At 50.1% G+C, this 17472-nt stretch overlaps 1 protein-coding gene across 2 annotated transcripts in view; it reads right to left on the reverse strand.

Moving 5' to 3' along the window:
- Positions 1 to 17472, reverse strand: part of KCNN3 (potassium calcium-activated channel subfamily N member 3) — a 173057-nt gene that overhangs the window by 139000 nt on the left and 16585 nt on the right. The window lies entirely within an intron of this gene.

The raw sequence follows: 17472 nt of genomic DNA on the forward strand, positions 1-17472 counted from the left end.
ACACACACACACACACACACACACACAAAGGAATACTACTCAGCCATAAAAAAGAATGAAATTTTGCCATTTGCAGCAACATGGACGGACTTGGAGAGTATTATGCTAAGTGAAATAAGCCAGACAGAGAAAGACAAATACTGTATGATATCACTTATACATGGGATCTAAAAAATACAACAAACTAGTGAATATAACAAAAAAGAAGCAGACTCACAGATGTAGAGAACAAACTAGTGGTTACCAGGGGAGACAGGGAAGGGGGAGGGGCAATATAGGAGTAGGAGATTAGCAGAGGTAGTAGAGGTACAAACTACTATGCATAAAATAAGTTACAAGGATACATTGTACAAAATGGGGAATATAGCCAATATTTTACAATAACTATAACTGGAGCATAACCTTTAAAAATTGTGAATCAGTATACTGTACACCTGTAACATATAATATTGTACATCAACTATATTTCAATAATAAAAAAACTTTAATTTAAAATTTTTAAAAAGACCCCAATTTTTTAAAACATACACACTGTGCCCGCCCCCTGCCTAAATCCCTTCTGTGGCTCCCCACGGCCTCTAGGATAGAGGTGAACCCCTTAAGCAAGGCACCTGCACGATCTGACACTTGCCTACCTCTCCAGCCCCATCACACCATAGACTCGAGCCACATTTTGTCTTCATTCACACTCCTCCAAAATACTCTGCACTGTCATTCATGTCTCTGGGCCTTTGCACGTTTCCTGGACCAGGAGTGACCTTCCTCTCTTGGCCTGTCGCATTCCTAGTCAACCTAGACCCAAATACGCTCTCACTACTCCCACTGCCCCACCCTCCCGAGCCACCACCTCTTCTGTGCTACCTCTGCTGGACATCAGGCCTCTCTGGGAAACAATCTAAGTGCATTAAGTATCTGCTTACTGGGCTGTGAGCTCTTTGAGTGTGGAAACAAGGTCTTTTTCATCCTCCAGTTTCTCCCTGACCCCCAGCACCTAGCAGAGTGCCCAGTATGTGAGAAAAACTCCATTAATGTTTGCAGAATTAATTATCAAATTAAGGAGTGAGTGAACCCCTGGGCAGCACTGATAGCGCCTTGTTTATGTTCCTCATGAAGCTACTTAACCTCCAGAAGGACCAGCAGTACTCAGAATACTCAACCCCCGATTTTCTCTCTGATCTCCCTTCCTCCCCACGTGGGAGGGCGGTGGGGTCTCGCCACAACCAGGAGTCATGTGAGGTGGTATCTCTGAGGGGAAAAGAGCAACTGAGATCCAGAGGCCCTGAGTAACGCCTCCAGCTTATGTGAACACAGGTCACTGAACAGTGATGGCAAAGCAGCCAGACTGGTTACTGAGTTCACTTTTCCATGAAACGAGCATGTCAACGTGTGGCCACTGCCATCAAGGACTCTGCAATTAGCAGTCCCCTGGCAGCAGGGCGCAGCTGTGCGACACCACCCCACAGCACAGCTCCAAGTCTCTGGGTACCTGCTCTGCAGGGGGAGCAGATCCCAGAGCCCAAAGGAGCAGCGAGTCTCCAGAAGACCCCTCGGGGGCTCTAAGTGATGTGACGTGATAGGCCATTAGCCTTCCAAATTCTATTTTCCCTACACAAAGTATGAACAGTATATTATACCTGGTTTACATCCCCTGAGCACCACCAACTGGTAGGGAAGGAAGGTGCCCAACTTGGAGAGACAACAGTGGGGACCTGACCTAGGGGCGGGGATGAGGAGATCCACAAAGTGGACAAACCACGCACAAAGGGCTGGCCTCGGACCACTGGGAGGGTTGGCTGGGCTTGGACCCCAGCCTGGTTCTCACTTGGCAAGGCCGAGGACTCCCTGCCACATGCATGGGGCAGACCCGGCTGGCAGAGAATCTGAGCCTTTCCAAAGCAGCCCCCGGCCAGCCCCAAGGGCATTTCTGGGGGTTCTGGCCACCGGTGGAAACATTTTGAATAATGGAGCGCAGAGGCAAACACAGACAGGAAAAGGTGCCAGGAGCCACATACCAGAGCTGCCTCTAAGAGCTGCAAACATCTCAGAGGACACCCGGGCGGGCAGGCAGGGAGAGAGGCAGGCGGGCAGGGGGCCCCACAAGGCTGAGGAGGGGTACACGGGGAGCCAGGGATTTCTAAGACTCAACCTGAGGACCCGGCAGGAAAGGCACTGGAAATTGTACTTCTCCTTTTGGTCTGTCTATTTGTCTCTTATAATTTATCTAGTACTTCCTGAAAGGTCACTGGGTGGTGATTTCAATACTGTAAAATTTGTAGAGATGCTCTCAAAGAAATGTACAAATTTCACAGTTTTACCCTGGCTTAAAGGGAATCTATTTTATTAAAAGTGTCTATTCTGAGTGCACTTTAGGCACTCAGATGGATAGGATTTGGCGACCGACTGGTTAGTGATCCAAAAGGCCTTGTGCTATTAAAAGATTCACTGTTTTTTTTTTTGCGGGTGGTAAAAAGAAATAGAAATCAAAGGCATTTGCCAAGGTATGGTTTGTGGATGGAGAAGAGAGCGGTGTGTGAGATCACAAAATGCTCTGTTGCCTTCCAGCTCCCCCAAGCAGGAAGCTGGGTAAGAAACGCAGATTAAAAGCAGAAGGATGCACGTCCTGCGAAGGCTCTCCTGAGATCTCACAGGACCCCCCTCACTTCCCTCTCTCAGCTCCTCATTAGCTAAATTCAATCTTTGTCATTCAAAGGAAAATAAACAGGGAGCAAGCGCCTGCGAGGAGAAAGAGTCCCTATATTGGAACAAAACAGCTTCTACAAGCAAACACCTTTTTCCCCAGCCCCAGTCAGAATTCTCTATTTCTCTCCAAATAGCAGAGCCATTTCCTTCCCGTCAGCCCAGTGATGCACAACTTCCTGTCAGAACAGCTGAGGAATCTAGGGAAATGTGTCTTCCTTCACAGCCTCCACTTCAGGTCTGCCGAGCCTCCAATGGTGCCAAGGAGCAGAGTAGAGGGTACCCAGGAAGGGGACCCCTCCCCAACTCTGTCTCCATGGACACCTTCCCCTGAGCCCAGCCCCACCCCAGATCAGACCACCACATCCAGACTTAGTGTACCACATGTCAGCATCTTGGCCCTCTGTCTCCTAGAGACCTGCGTGGGGATCAGCCCTTCCATCTGCAAAGCCACCAGGAAGAGTCTCATGGAGGCCTGGTCATGTGCCATCAACCCCCACTCCTTCCAGCTTCCCTCTCAGACATCCTGGTCTGATCATGAACTCCCTGGAGACTGTCAGGAAGCCAGAGGCCTGCCCTAGGGCTGCAGAGACAGTTTGTTTTAACCTGAGACCGGGAAAGGAAGGAAGGGCTTTTCTAGTAAAGATGAGCCACAGTCAGCCACTTCAGGGTCAGCACTCAAGGCAAACCCACCATGGAGGAGAAATGAAAACCCTCCTTCTCCCTTCAGATCCCACAATAAGTGGCGTGAGAGGCAGGGAACTGAATTAAAAAATAATCACCTCCATTAACTGAGTCTTCCCCACGTGTCTGCATGATCTCCTTTAACCATCCTCTCCCACAAACTCTATGACGTGGTTCCCAACTTTGCAGCTCAGTATCACCTGGAAAGTTTTTGCAACTCCCGATACCAGGTTGCACCCCAAACCAATGAAATCAGAAGGTAGAAAGCTGGAAATCAGACATTATTAGCACTATTTAAAGATTCCCAGGTGATTCCAAAATGTAGCAAAGTTTGGGAACCACGAAGGTATTATTACTCCCATTTTCTTAATGAGGAAATTGACACTCAAAGAAATTAAGTCACTTGCCTAAAGTCACACAGCTTGTAGGTGATGGAGTCAGGATTCCAGCTCACACCTCTGTGATTCCAGTATGGAGCCCCCCTCACCCCAAACTTCCTACAGAAAGTCTTTCAGATCTACCAGGTACTGCTCTCCCGGCTCCGGAGCATCCCCGGGGCAGGAGCAAGGACAACACGGGCAGGCGGGGCTGGGGAGAGTGGGCTGAGTGTGTGCGAGGGGCCTCGCAGGAAGTAATCTAATTAGTAGGTTCTGCTCCTTCCTCATCCACTTAAATTCTCTCCAGAACAAAGCCCTGGCCTAAGAGGATCCCAAGAGGATGGCCAGGCACGACGGAAACACAGCAAGAGTATATGTGTGTGGCTGCGTGAATACAGGACAGTGGGCGCTAAGCAGGGCTCACACAGCCTGGAAAGGGTGGGAGCCCTGGGGAGCCAGCAGGTGAGGGGCTAGTGCTCAGACCCGAGAACCTGGGGTTGATCTGCTTCTTCACCGGCTGTTGGACTTGGGGAAGTTACTTCCCCTCTGAACCTCTGACCCCTCCTCTGTGTGACAGAAGGTCCTTTCAGTCCTGTGCGCCATAGTGCAAAGAATTCCCAGGGCTGCTTTGATGGCGGCCCCATGCTCAGGCCTGAGTGGGTGTGGGTATGGGACCAGCTGAGGCCTCACCCCAGGCAGGCAGAGTCCATACACAGTTCAGGCACCCACAGACACCCCCCCCACCCCGGCTCTCAGGGCTGTGTGGCCAGGCCAGGGAGGTCAGCACAGCTGCTGAACATATGGGAAAGGAGCCCCTGGGGCAGCACCCCACACCTGCCTGTCCCAGCCATGATCCCCCGAAATCTGTCAGCTCCCCCTCACCCAGTCCCACCCTGCAAGTTGCACAGGAGGGTGCTGAGAGCATCTGGAATTGCCCTGCTCACCTGAAAGCCCCCCACTCCCCACCACACCCCATTGACTCAAGTGCCAGATAGAATGTGGTTTCCCCTCTGTGGTTTATTCAGGGGCCAGCCCTTCTCCAAGCCTTCCCTGGTCCTCCCTGACATAATTAAATGCTCTGTGCTACTTCTATTCTTGGCTCAAACCTCTCTCCTTGCACTGACCATACTTCACCCCACCCATCATCTCCTTACACCTCTGTTACCATAAGACCCTCGAGGGAGGGGTCTGGGTAGGAGTCTACAGAGGCAGCAAAGCATCGTAGTCAGGAGAATGGGCTACCGAGTCAAAGGACCTGGCTCAAGCCTTGCTTTGCCACTTACTGGCCCTGTGACCAAGCCTGAACTTACTCATCATACAATGGGGAAATAAGAGCAGTGACTTCATCAGGTTGTTGCAAATATTAAATGAGATGACACATGTAAACAAGGGGCTTAGCACAAAGCCTATGCCTAGGGTAGGAGCTCAGTAAGAGCTACAAACGCTTTTTTCATCTCCGTGGTTCTAGCACCTAACACAAGCCCTGGCCCACAGAGCCAGGCACGTAATAAGTATGTTGAACTGAGCTGAACCCAGCCTGTTGGCAGCCTTCACAGGCTGCTCATCCTTTCCAGAAGCTAGATACCCCTACCCACTCCCACAACCAGGGCTGGTCTCTGCAGCCACCATGCAGAACGTCCTCCTTCCCCAGAACAAGAAGTGTTAGTATGTTAGTACTTTCTGGAGAAGCCCTCTGCCCGGCCCCTCCCACCACCCCACCTCTGCAGCTGATACCCACACCCCTTCTGTCTGAGCCCCCCAGCTGCCCAGGCTTCCAGGCAGCACCCACAGCAGCCAGACCTCAAGTACCCTCAGTCCCAACCTCAGCCTTCATCAGAGCCAAAGCCAAAGATTAGCAAGGGCTCAGGGAGGGCAGGAGGGAAAAGCAGAAGATGGAGCCCAGCCCAACCAGAGGCCCAAACCCTTCAAAGCAATGATCAGAAACCAGGGAGGTCAGGTGAGTTCTCTCCTCCAGGTGCCTTCTTACCCTCACTTCCCAGAGAGCCGGAGCAAAAGGCACTTGGCAACGGTTACAGCTCCAGATGGCAGTCCACAACCTCTGAGAGACAGGACAGTTTGGAGAAATAATGACCCGGGGGACTTCCCGGGGAAAGTTGTCTGTACAAGGAGGGGCTGCTGTGAGATTTAATGAAGCCAGTTCCACATGAGAGGGGAGCACAGGGCAGTGTGCCCCTGCCTCGGTGACACCCCTGTGAGGCGGAGGGATGGCCATGCGGCCAGGTGGCAGAAGGACAGACACAGCGCCAGCTGGGAAAGGCTGACAGTCCCCCCTCAGGACCAGGAGCGGTTGGGGAAGGAGAAGAGAATGGGTGTCCCCCGTTACACACAGATCTGGGCGGGCGCTCTCACTCCCACTCTTTCCCCTCCTCAGCCCTCCTCCAGTCCCTCCATTATGCAAATCAAGTGACTACACAGATTTGCATAATTCATGCTTTATTAGTACACGTTCTTGTCAGGCTTTCAGACTTTAAAAAGCAATTTTGCTATCTTTAATGGAGTATAAGAGTCAAGGGGAGAGGTTTTCTGTCCTTTTCTCACTAAACATAAAAACAGTCTCTAAATCTTAAGTTAAGGAGAAGGTCAGTGAGAGAAATGAAGTGACTTCCAATTGGACACATGACCAAACACTTTGTTGACACCTTGGCCAAGAGTGTATAAAGGGCGTGGGTGCCAGGCACTGTGCTGATGACCTGTCCTGTCAGTCATGGCTCTTGCACAGACCACGGAGTGGTCTAGTCCAGTGTGCCAGAGAAAGTAGTGACTGCAGACACTACTATTATTAGGTCATCTGGGGTCCTGGGTGACTCGGTAACAACAAAACCCCCACCCTTCACCTGTATCACTTTTTTATATTTTACGCAGTACTTTCACTCCACTCTCTTACCCAATTTCCACAATAAGTCTATCCGGTTGGAAGGGAGACATTTTTACTCCCATTTTAGAGATGAGGAAGCTGGGGCCCAGAGAGGTAAAATTTACTCACCAAAAAGCAAACACAGGCAGTCTTTCCTCCATACCAGGGATGGCAAATACCTTGCCACTCCTCCATCCTTCCTTGCCCAGGACAGACATCACAAATCAATCACAGCCCTCTTCCCACCATGCTCAGATTGCACTTCAGGATCCTTCTCAACACAGCCCTTCTGGTGGCTAGTACCAGCTGCCCAGACAAAACCTGTTTGCTGTTCCTACACTACATCTTGCCAACTCCTCAATACCCAGCCAATACTGTGATGGTGCCATGAGTTTCTGGGAAGTGCGTACGGGCTAAGCTTAGCCTGGCTGCTCAGCCCCAGAAGCCGCAGACAGCCACACATAAGCCCACTCACTGGTTCCAAATGTGCTCCAAATGGAACCAGACGCACCTGCTTTGGGGAGCAGATCCAGAAGAGGGACCCTCATGCCCCCAAGTCTCAAAGGTCTGGGCTCTCCTCACTGCAGGGGCCCCATGACACAGGACCACAGAGGCCCATCTGGACTAATGCACACCTGCTTCAGATACAGCAGGGACCAAACGTATCCGGTTCCAAAACACCCAGGCCTTGCAGATCCCTGGCAAGAGGTTCATACAGAAAAGGAGCCAAGCACTGCCAGATCCCAAGCACACACTGCCCTGGGCCCTGGGCCTCATCCAATCCCAGGGACACACTTTCCTCCCTTGTACATCGACTGAGGCTCTCCAGACTGAAGAGATGCTCCCACAATCCTTCCGCAGTGGGCCCCTCCCACAGCCCTGCAAGGAAACCTGTTAAATCATCATCATTAAACCCTAAAAGTGCTCATTTTGACCCTCATGCACATCCTGTCCTGCCAGGTGGAGAAATGTGAATCCCAGCATGTCTCCCATCTTCCCCAAAACCTCCCAGCTCCCCGAGCCCCAGGGCAGCCCTGGCCCCTCCCTGCCCCAGATGAAGGACCAGTCCCTCCTTGGAGGATGGGAAGCAGCCTGCCAGTCTCACAGAGCAGGGTGGCACAGTACCCACATCTGCTGGCATCAGCCGCCCTGTCTGGGGGGCTTTCCTTCTGGAACCCACAGGGCTCAGTGCTGGCCTCCTGCCAGGCCCAAGGGAGATGGAACACACCCTCTCCATGCCCACGTCCAAAGGGCCTAGACAATGCCTCCCCAGCCTGAGCTCACAGCCGGCACCTCCGCTGCCCGCATCTCCCCACGCCCTTCTCTCCCTTCACTTCCCGGCGAGGTCTCCTGGGCCCCAAATCCGAGCTGCCACTGCAACCATAAATGCCTCACTCTCCAAATCATCTCTGCTTCCTCAGCCACCGCTCCATGAGTTCCCCACCTGGAATTGACAGTTCCAAGGCTCTTTTCTGGAGGACCTCTAGGCAGGGAATACCAAGGGCAGGGGGAGGGAGCATCTGGCCCTAGAGGGAGAAGAGTTTATCACTGACCTTATCGAGCAGTGATGGTGGTAACCAAAGGACCTTTAGTTGGTTTTCTTTACTTTCACTTTTTTTTTTTTGCGGTACGCGGGCCTCTCACTGTTGTGGCCTCTCCCGTTGCGGAGCACAGGCTCCGGATGCGCAGGCTCATTGGCCATGGCTCACGGGCCCAGCTGCTCCGCAGCATGTGGGATCTTCCCGGACCAGGGCACGAACCCGTGTCCCCTGCATCGGCAGGCGGACTCTCAACCACTGCACCACCAGGGAAGCCCTCACTTACTTTTTTACATTCTCTGCAGACAACATACCCCCACACTGTGCACTTGGGAGTAGGCTGCTCCTCCACGGCCCCTCCCCAGCCGTGGTGCACTGCTGCCATTAGGTGGCTGCAGCCGGCGTCTACAGGGCTGGCTCACATTTTTGGAGAGGACAGAGCAAAGGAATACATGACAGGCAGCCAGGGCAGCGAGAAAGCCCAGCCTTCAGAAGCTCCCCCACCCACTTCTCTTTACAGTTGGGGAAATAAGTGTGGTAAGGTAGGCATGAGGGCGGCCCCTAAGCCCAAGCTCCTGTCTCCACCACCCACACACGTCGGCAATGAGGATGACACCTGGAAGCAAGTGGCAGAGCCAGGAGTTGACCCAAGGTCTAGCCGACGCCCTCGCCGCCCACCCTGTCCCCTGGCCTCTCCTCGGGGCTGCCTCCCACCGCCCCTCTCTGCCCCCCGCCTGGCTTTCTCTTCATTCATTCACCAAACACTTGCCGAGAGCCCCTATGAGCCAGGCACCTGTGGGAGGCTTTCTCAGCCCTCATCTCACGGATCCTCCCAACAACCATGCCCACTTTATGGATGAGGATGCTGCCACCCCAGAGAGCCCACACCTGCCCAGGTCACCCTAAAAGGGAAGGGGCAGAGCCAGGCGGGTATCAGGTCACTGATCCCAAATCCAGGGCTCTCTCTTCTCTGGAGCCTGCACTGGGCCAAGACCCAGTGGGGCCCTGGGCAGAGGTGAGGCCAGCCTCTGGGCAGGAGGCGCTGAGGACCAAGGCCAGGCTGGCCCTACTAACCCCACTCTCAAGCACCACACTGGGACCACCTGCAATGACGCTGGGTTTCTGAAAAGCTGATTCCAAGCTAGCTAGTAAGGGTGGTTCCTGTGAACCCCACTGCTGGAAGACGCCCAGCATCGCCCAATTCCTGCAGGGTATCCCCCTGGGATCCCCGCCGAAACCCTCAGAGCCGACACACTCAAGACAGAACTCATCATCTTGACCACCTCCCGGGGCTCCATCTCCTTTACAGGCAACAAGGCCCTGCTCTCCCCACCCCGTCACGCCAGTCTGTCACCGTGTCTTGTAAACTGAAAGAGTGGCCAAGTACTGAGCTAAGAACTTTACACCTGTGTCCTTATTAATCCTCTCTCACAACACCCCATGGGCTGAGCACCATGACCCCCATTTCACACATGCACAGGCTGAGGTTCAGGGAGACTGGGCAACTTGCCCAAACACACAGCCTGTCAGCACCCGAGCTGTGATGTGAGCCCAAGCGGAGCTGGCTCTGGCACACTGCCGCTATTCCACCCCTGTCTTTGAAAACGAGCAGGAAGAGGGTGTGTTCCATCTCCCTCGGGCCTGGCAGGAGGCCAGCGCTGAGCCCTGTGGGTTCCAGAAGGAAAGCCCCCCAGCCAGGGCGGCTGGTGCCGGCTGGTGTGGGCACTGTGCCACCCCGCCCTCTGGGACTGGCAGGCTGTTTCAGTGCTCACAGCCTCCCATCCTCCAAGAAGGCGTTGGTTTTGAGCAGAGCAGTGAGGGGATCAGGGCACAGTACTCACTTTGACCCTCACACACCACATCCAGGGTGGAGAAATGTGAAGCCCCCCCACATACTACCTACCTCCCTAAAGCCCCTGCCTCCTCCTCCATCTTCCCTCCCTTTGCCTCCAGCCTGGTTCAAGCCTTCACCTCTCCTTCTGTAGAACTATTGCAATAACCTTCTAACCAGCCTCCCTGCTTCAAGCTTCCTTTTTCTAGAAACAATCCATCCTCTCCCGGGGCTTGATCACGCCACTAGTCTGCTCAAACACTTTCCATGGCTCCCTGTTCCTTTAGACAAAAGTGCAGACTCGGGCCTCCCTGGTGGCGCAGTGGTTGAGAATCTGCCTGCCAATGCAGGGGACACGCGTTCGAGCCCTGGTCTGGGAAGATCCCACATGCCGCGGAGCAACTAGGTCCGTGAGCCACAACTACTGAGCCTGCGCATCTGGAGCCTGTGCTCCGCAACAAGAGAGGCCGCGATAGTGAGAGGCCCACGCACCGCGATGAAGAGTGGCCCCCGCTCGCCACAACTAGAGAAAGCCCTCGCACAGAAACAAAGACCCAACACAGCCAAAAATAAAAATAAATTAATAAAAAAAAAAGTGCAGACTCCTCCGCCTGGTGTGCAAGCCCCATGGGCAGCTTCCACGTCCCTTTCCAGTCTTCTCTTCCCAGCACTTCCAGGAAAACCTGCCTCCTTTGTCCCCCCCAGAGAACACCAGGCACTCCCCAACTTTGAGCCTCTGCCCAAACTGTGCCATCAGCTTGGAATACTCTTCCCCTTTTGCCTCATGAAGCCCTCCCTACCTACGAACCCCGCACGACCCCGACTTCCTCTAAGAAGCCCCCAGGCGTGAGGAGTCACCGGCATGCCCTCATGTGACACCGCACCTCATTAGGGCACTTGTCACAGCCTCCCTCTCCTCAGAGCTGTGGCAGCCTGGTCACCCAACCCCCAACCACGGACTGTCCATCTCTTTGTCCCCCAGCATTTCCAGGGCCAGTGCCTGGCATAGAATGGGCTTCAGAGAAAGTCTACCCAGAAGAACTTCCTCAGACCTTCAACATATCAGTGCAGATCCTTCCCTGACAGTGGGGCTGTCTTTCCCTGTGGCCAGTCTTAAGCTCAGAGCAAATACTCATTTCCTGAGGTGGTTACTGGGGAATCCTGGCCCACTCACCCCAGAAGGATTCTAGCGGTGCCCGGGCTGGCACACTTAGCTGTCTCTCCCCTGCCTGGAAACCTGCCACTCAGCCGGCTCTGTCCCCCACTCACACAGCCCACAAATAATAGCTCTGCGCTTTCCTGCAAATTCCATCTTCCCAAATGGAGACTTTAGCTCCACCTGTTCAAGAAAACACAAAACAAGAAGTGAAACGGAGTAGGCCTGGGGGAACAGTCACATGGCCCTGCAGGGGCAGAGGGGCAACCCTGGGCTCCCCTCTCCTAAAGTATCATTCGTGCACATGTACAAAGGCTCTAATCCCGCCACCTCCCCTCGGCCAGCACATCCCAGGTGATGGAGCGTCTTCCCCACGCAGACTCTCACTGTGTCCACACCACAGCCCACCACTGTGGACACGCTGTCCCGTTTACACACGAGACCTGCAAGGATGAATGACACGGAGACCAGACACAAGGACACACTCCCCCGAGTCGGACTTTGAACTCAGGTCTTCCGATTCCTGGTCCAGAGCCCTTTATGACACAGGGCTGACCCTGAGAAAAGGGTAGGGGGAGAGAGGGATTAGAATGGCATGTTGAAGCTGGTAACGCAGTCTCATCTGTTTTCTCATTTCTCCTCACAAGAAGCCTGTGAGAATGAGTCATCTAAAGCAGGGATTCCCAGCCCCAGAGCTACTCACACTGGGGCCGGGCAATTCTTTGCTGTGGGGACTGTCCTTTGTGTTGTAGGATGTTTACCAGCATCCCTGGCCTCTACCCACGAGATGTCTGTAACAGCCTTCCCCTAGTCTTGACCAAAAATGTCTGCGGACATTGCCAGACATCCCACTGGGGAGCAAAATCACCCCAGTTGAGAACCGCGATCTAAAGGCACAGGGCAATGGGGCTTCCCTGGTGGCTCAGTGGTTAAGAATCCACCTGCCAATGCTGGGGACACGGGTTTGAGCCCTGGTCCGGGAAGACCCCACATGCCACGGAGCAACTAAACCCGTGTGCCACAACTACCGAGCCTGCGTTCTAGAGCCCGTGCACCACAACTACTGAAGCCCATGAGCCTAGAGCCTGTGCTCCGCAACAAGAGAAGCCAGCTCAGTGAGAGGCCCGCACACCGCAACGAAGAGTAGCCCCCGCTCGCCGCAACTAGAGAAAGCCCACACGCAGCAACAAAGACCCAATGCAGTCATAAATAAATAAATAAATAAAATTTTTTTAATTATAAAAATAAAGGCACAGGGCGAGATCCCAGCCTCGCAGAAGGCAGGAGACTCCCCACGGTCTCACTCTCCCCCATTCAGGCAGGTGCTTCCTTCTCCTCTACCCATACTCTCTGCTCATCGGGCATCCTCAATCCAACACTACGACAGATGTTCCCTTCTGCACCATCTCCCGCCGCTCGGGGGACAGAATTGGCCTGCCCACAGGCAATTCTCACATCCGTGGAAGGAAGAAGGGAATCAATATTTACTGAGAGTCAACATTCACTAAGTGTCACATCTCAGAGCTAAGGTCACTCATTAACATCACTTCACAAAACCGCCCCGGCAGGCACCATCACCCCCATTCAAGAGATGCACTAACGGACTCAAAAATTAAATCACTGAAGTTTCACAGCCAATAAGGGTCAGTCTCTGGATCTGAACCCAGGTCAGAAGACCCGTGCCCAGCAGGCCTGGGTTACCAGAATGGAGTGGCCTTGGTCCACAGGTCCCAAGACCCTCACCCTCCAGGCCCAGGTCCCATCATCAGACACTGGTAGGGGTGGGAGAAGACCTTCAAGGCCACTCCGGCCCCCTTTCCCAACTCTCCTCCCAGCTGGAAAGGGAGCAGGTGTGATGGCACTCGGCATGGTCCCTGAGAGCCCCAGGCACTCAGTGACACGTGAGGCTGGGGGGTTCCCAGGGGCCGGGCCTCTCCGCCTCCCTGGCTCTGAGACCTGGCGGAGGTCGCCTGCCTCTCCACTCCCCCTCCACCTGTAGCACGTTAATCCCTTCCTCCACATCCCTGCAGAGTTAAAGTGCTAGGAAATCAGGAATGCGTGTCTTCAGAGTTTTGTACTGTTTTCAGTAACTTCCCCTAAAATTGGCTTTCCCAGCATGCTGGGGGAGCTTTTGACTATGTATGACTCTTTTTATTCGTCATACTGCTCTGGGGTCTGCTAGGAGCAGGGAGATGTGACCTTGAAATATGGCTCTGACCCAGAGGACCCTAGCAACTTCCAGTGACCTTCAGGGAGTAAGCACCAATGGTGCTGGAGGCACAGAGAATTTATCTGAAAGTTTTTAAAATTCAGCTGTGCCAAGAACTGCCCTCTGGAATGGGAGGGGAGCCATCCATCCGTATGGTGCAGGGGTTCGGGCAGAAGCTTGCCATGCCCCAGGCCTCTGACCTCCCACAGCCTCAGGGCACAGGCCACCCACATTATATCAAAATGGACACATCTCAAACCCAGCAAATCCAACCCCAAACTCTCACCTTCTCCCCAAAACTGCTTCTCCCACAGTCTTCTCCAACCCCATTAATGGAAATTCCATCCTTATGTTTGCTTGGGCCGAACTCTTGGCCTCATCCTTGACCTTCCCCTTTCTCTCCCACCTCCCCCACTGCCACATCCCTGCATCCAGCTCATCAGGAATGCCTTCCTTCCCAAAATTCCAAGGCTCCAACCACTTCTCACCAACTCACTGCTACCACCTGGCTCCGAAACACCAGGACCTCTCACCCGGATTGTGACCACGGCTTCTTAACCAGGTGCCTTTGCCCCCACCTCTTCGTCTATTCCCAGCACTGCAGCCAGAGCCATCCTACTAAAACGTAAGTCAGATCTTGTTACTTCTCCCCTCAAAGCCCTCCGTCTGCTCCCATTTCACCCAGGGTGGTAGCCAAACTCCTCACAATGGCCTACAGAACCCCACAGTGGGTCCCACCTCCTCTCTGACCTCATACCCCTCAGCTCCCTCGATGCCCCCATCACTTACCAAGTCAACCTCACTGCCAAAGACCTGCGCTGTCCAACACAGTAGAAACTTGCCACATGTCCACTGAGGCCCGGCAATGTGGCTAGTGTAACGGAATTTTTTAATGTATATCATTTTCAATAACTTACATGTTAAAAATGATACTCCATTCATTTATCAGAAAAATTTTAAATATATTTGCAACAACCTGCGTGTGTGAGTCTACTTTTTGAACTGTAAATTTTATGAGCTCTAAACACAGATCAGGTATTTCCAGTGAAGATTTAGTATCCAGTTGAGATGTGCTGTAAGATACATAACACACCAGATTTCAAAGACTTGTAGGAAAAACAGAATCTAAACTATCTCAATAATTTTTACATTGATTATATGTTGAAATGGTAATATTTTTACTATATTGGGTTAAATAGAAAATATCACTAACATTAGTTTCACATTTCTCTTTTTCTTTTCTCTAATATGGCTACTGGACAACCTAAACTTCCAGATGTGGCTTCTATTATATTTTTACTGGACAAGGCTGACCAGACCATGTCAGGCATAATGCCGATCCAGTGCCTTCACACTGCTCTTTCCTCTTCTGCCGTGTCTCGCTCACTCCCTTGCCTCCTAAACATCTTTCATCAGTTGTCGCCTTCTTAGTGAGATCTTCCCCACCTATTTAAAATCATAACTCTTCCCTCAGAACTCCCTGCCCTCCCATCCCACCTTTCTTTCTCTTCGTATCATTTATTGGTATCTAACAAAAAGGATAATTAACATATAGTTTATTGTCAGTTTTACCTACTAAAATGTAAGTTCCAGACTGACATGTACACACTGCCCTATTTTAAATGGATAACCAACAAGGGTCTACTGTATAGCACAGGGAAGTCTGCTCAATATTACGTAACAACCTAAATGGGAAAAGATTTTGAAAAAGAATAGATACATGTATATGTATAACTGAATCACTTTGCTGTACACCTGAAACCAATACAACATTATTAATCAGCTATACTCCAATATAAAATAAAAAGGTTTTTTAAAAATCTCCAAAACAAATGTATGTTCCTACATATCGATAATTACCTTAATGTGAACGGAATAAATGCTCCAACCAAAAGACACAGGCTCGCTGAATGGATACAAAAACAAGACCCATATATATGCTGTCTACAAGAGACCCACTTCAGACCTAGGGGCACATACAGACTGAAAGTGAGGGGATGGAAAAAGATATTCCATGCAAATGGAAATCAGAAGAAAGCTGGAGTAGCTATACTCATATCAGGTAAAGTAGACTTTAAAATAAAGAATGTTACAAGAGACAAGGAAGGACACTACATAATGATCAAGGGATCAATCCAAGAAGAAGATATAACAATTATAAATATACATGCATCCAACATAGGAGCACCTCAATACATAAGGCAAACGCTAACAGCTCTAAAAGAGGAAATTGACAGTAACACAATAACAGTGGGGCACTTTAACACCTCACTTACACCAATGGACAGATCATCCAAAGAGAAAATTAATAAGGAAACACAAGCTTTAAATGACACAATAGACCAGATAGATTTAATTGATATTCATAGGACTTCCATCCAAAAACAGCAGATTACACTTTCTTCTCAAACACACATGGAACATTCTCCAGGATAGATCACATCTTGGGTCACAAATCAAGCCTCAGTAAATTTAAGAAAATTGAAATCATATCAAGCATCTTTTCTGACCACAATGCTATGAGATTAGAAATCAATTACAGGCAAGAAAACCTAAAAAGCACAAACACATGGAGGCTAAAAAATACGTTGCTAAAAAACCAAGAGATCACTGAAGAAATCAAAGAGGAAATCAAAAAATACCTAGAAACAAATGACAATGAAAACACGACGATCCAAAACCTATGGGATGCACCAAAAGCAGTTCTAAGAGGCAAGTTTATAGCAATACAAGCCTACTGCAAGAAACAAGAAAAACCTCAAATAAACAATCTAACCTTACACCTAAAGGAAATAGAGAAAGAAGAACAAACAAAACCCAAAGTTAGTAGAAGGAAAGAAATCATAAAGATCAAGCAGAAATAAATGAAGCAGAAACAAAGAAAACAATAGCAAAGATCAATAAAACTAAAAGCTGGTTCTTTGAGAAGATAAACAAAATTGATAAACCTTTAGCCAGACTCATCAAGAAAAAGAGAGAGAGGACTCAAATCAATAAAATCGAAATGAAAAAGGAGAAGTTACAACAGACACCACAGAAATCAAAGCACCCTAAGAGACTACTACAAGCAACTCTATGCCAATAAAATGGACAACCTGGAAGAAATGGACAAATTCTTAGAAAGGTAGAACCTTCCAAGACTGAACCAGGAAGAAACAGAAAATATGAACAGACCAATCACAAGTAATGAAATTGAAACTGTGATTAAAAATCTTGTAACAAACAGAAGTCCAGGTCCAGATAGCTTCACAGGTGAATTCTATCAAACACTGAGACGAGCTAACACCCACCCTTCTCAAACTCTTCCAAAAAACTGCAGAGGAAGGAACACTCCCAAACTCATTCTATGAGGCCACCATCACCCTGATACCAAAACCAGACAGAGATACTACAAAAAAGAAAATTACAGACCAATATCATTGATGAATATAGATGTAAAAATCCTCAACAAAATACTAGCAAACAGAATCCAACAACATATTAAAAGGATCATACACCATGATCAAGTGGGATTTATCCCAGGGATGCAAGGATTCTTCAATATATGCAAATCAATCAATGTGATACACCATATTAACAAATTGAAGAAGAAAAACCATATGATAATGTCAATACAAGCAGAAGAAGCTTTTTACACAATTCAACACCAATTTATGATAAAAAGTCTCCAGAAAGTGGGCATAGAGGGAACCTACCTCAACATAATAAAGACCATATATGACAAACCCACAGCAAACATCATTCTCAATAGTGAAAAACAGAAAGCATTTCCTCTAAGATCAGGAACAAGACAAGGATGCTCATTCTCACCACTATTATTCAACATAGTTTTGGAAGTTCTAGCCATGGCAATCAGAGAAGAAAAAGAAATAAAAGGAATACAAATTGGAAAGTCACTGTTTGCAGAGGACATGATACTATACATAGATAATACTAAAGATGCCACCAGAAAACTACTAGAGTTAATCAATGAATTTGGTAAAGTTACAGGATACAAAATTAATGCACAGAAATCTCTTGCATTCCTATACACTAACAATGAAAGATCAGGAAGAGAAATTAAGGAAACAGTCTCATTCACCATTGCAACAAAAAGAATAAAATG

Source organism: Phocoena phocoena, chromosome 1 (assembly GCF_963924675.1).
Source record: "Phocoena phocoena chromosome 1, mPhoPho1.1, whole genome shotgun sequence".
NCBI lineage: Eukaryota > Metazoa > Chordata > Mammalia > Artiodactyla > Phocoenidae > Phocoena > Phocoena phocoena.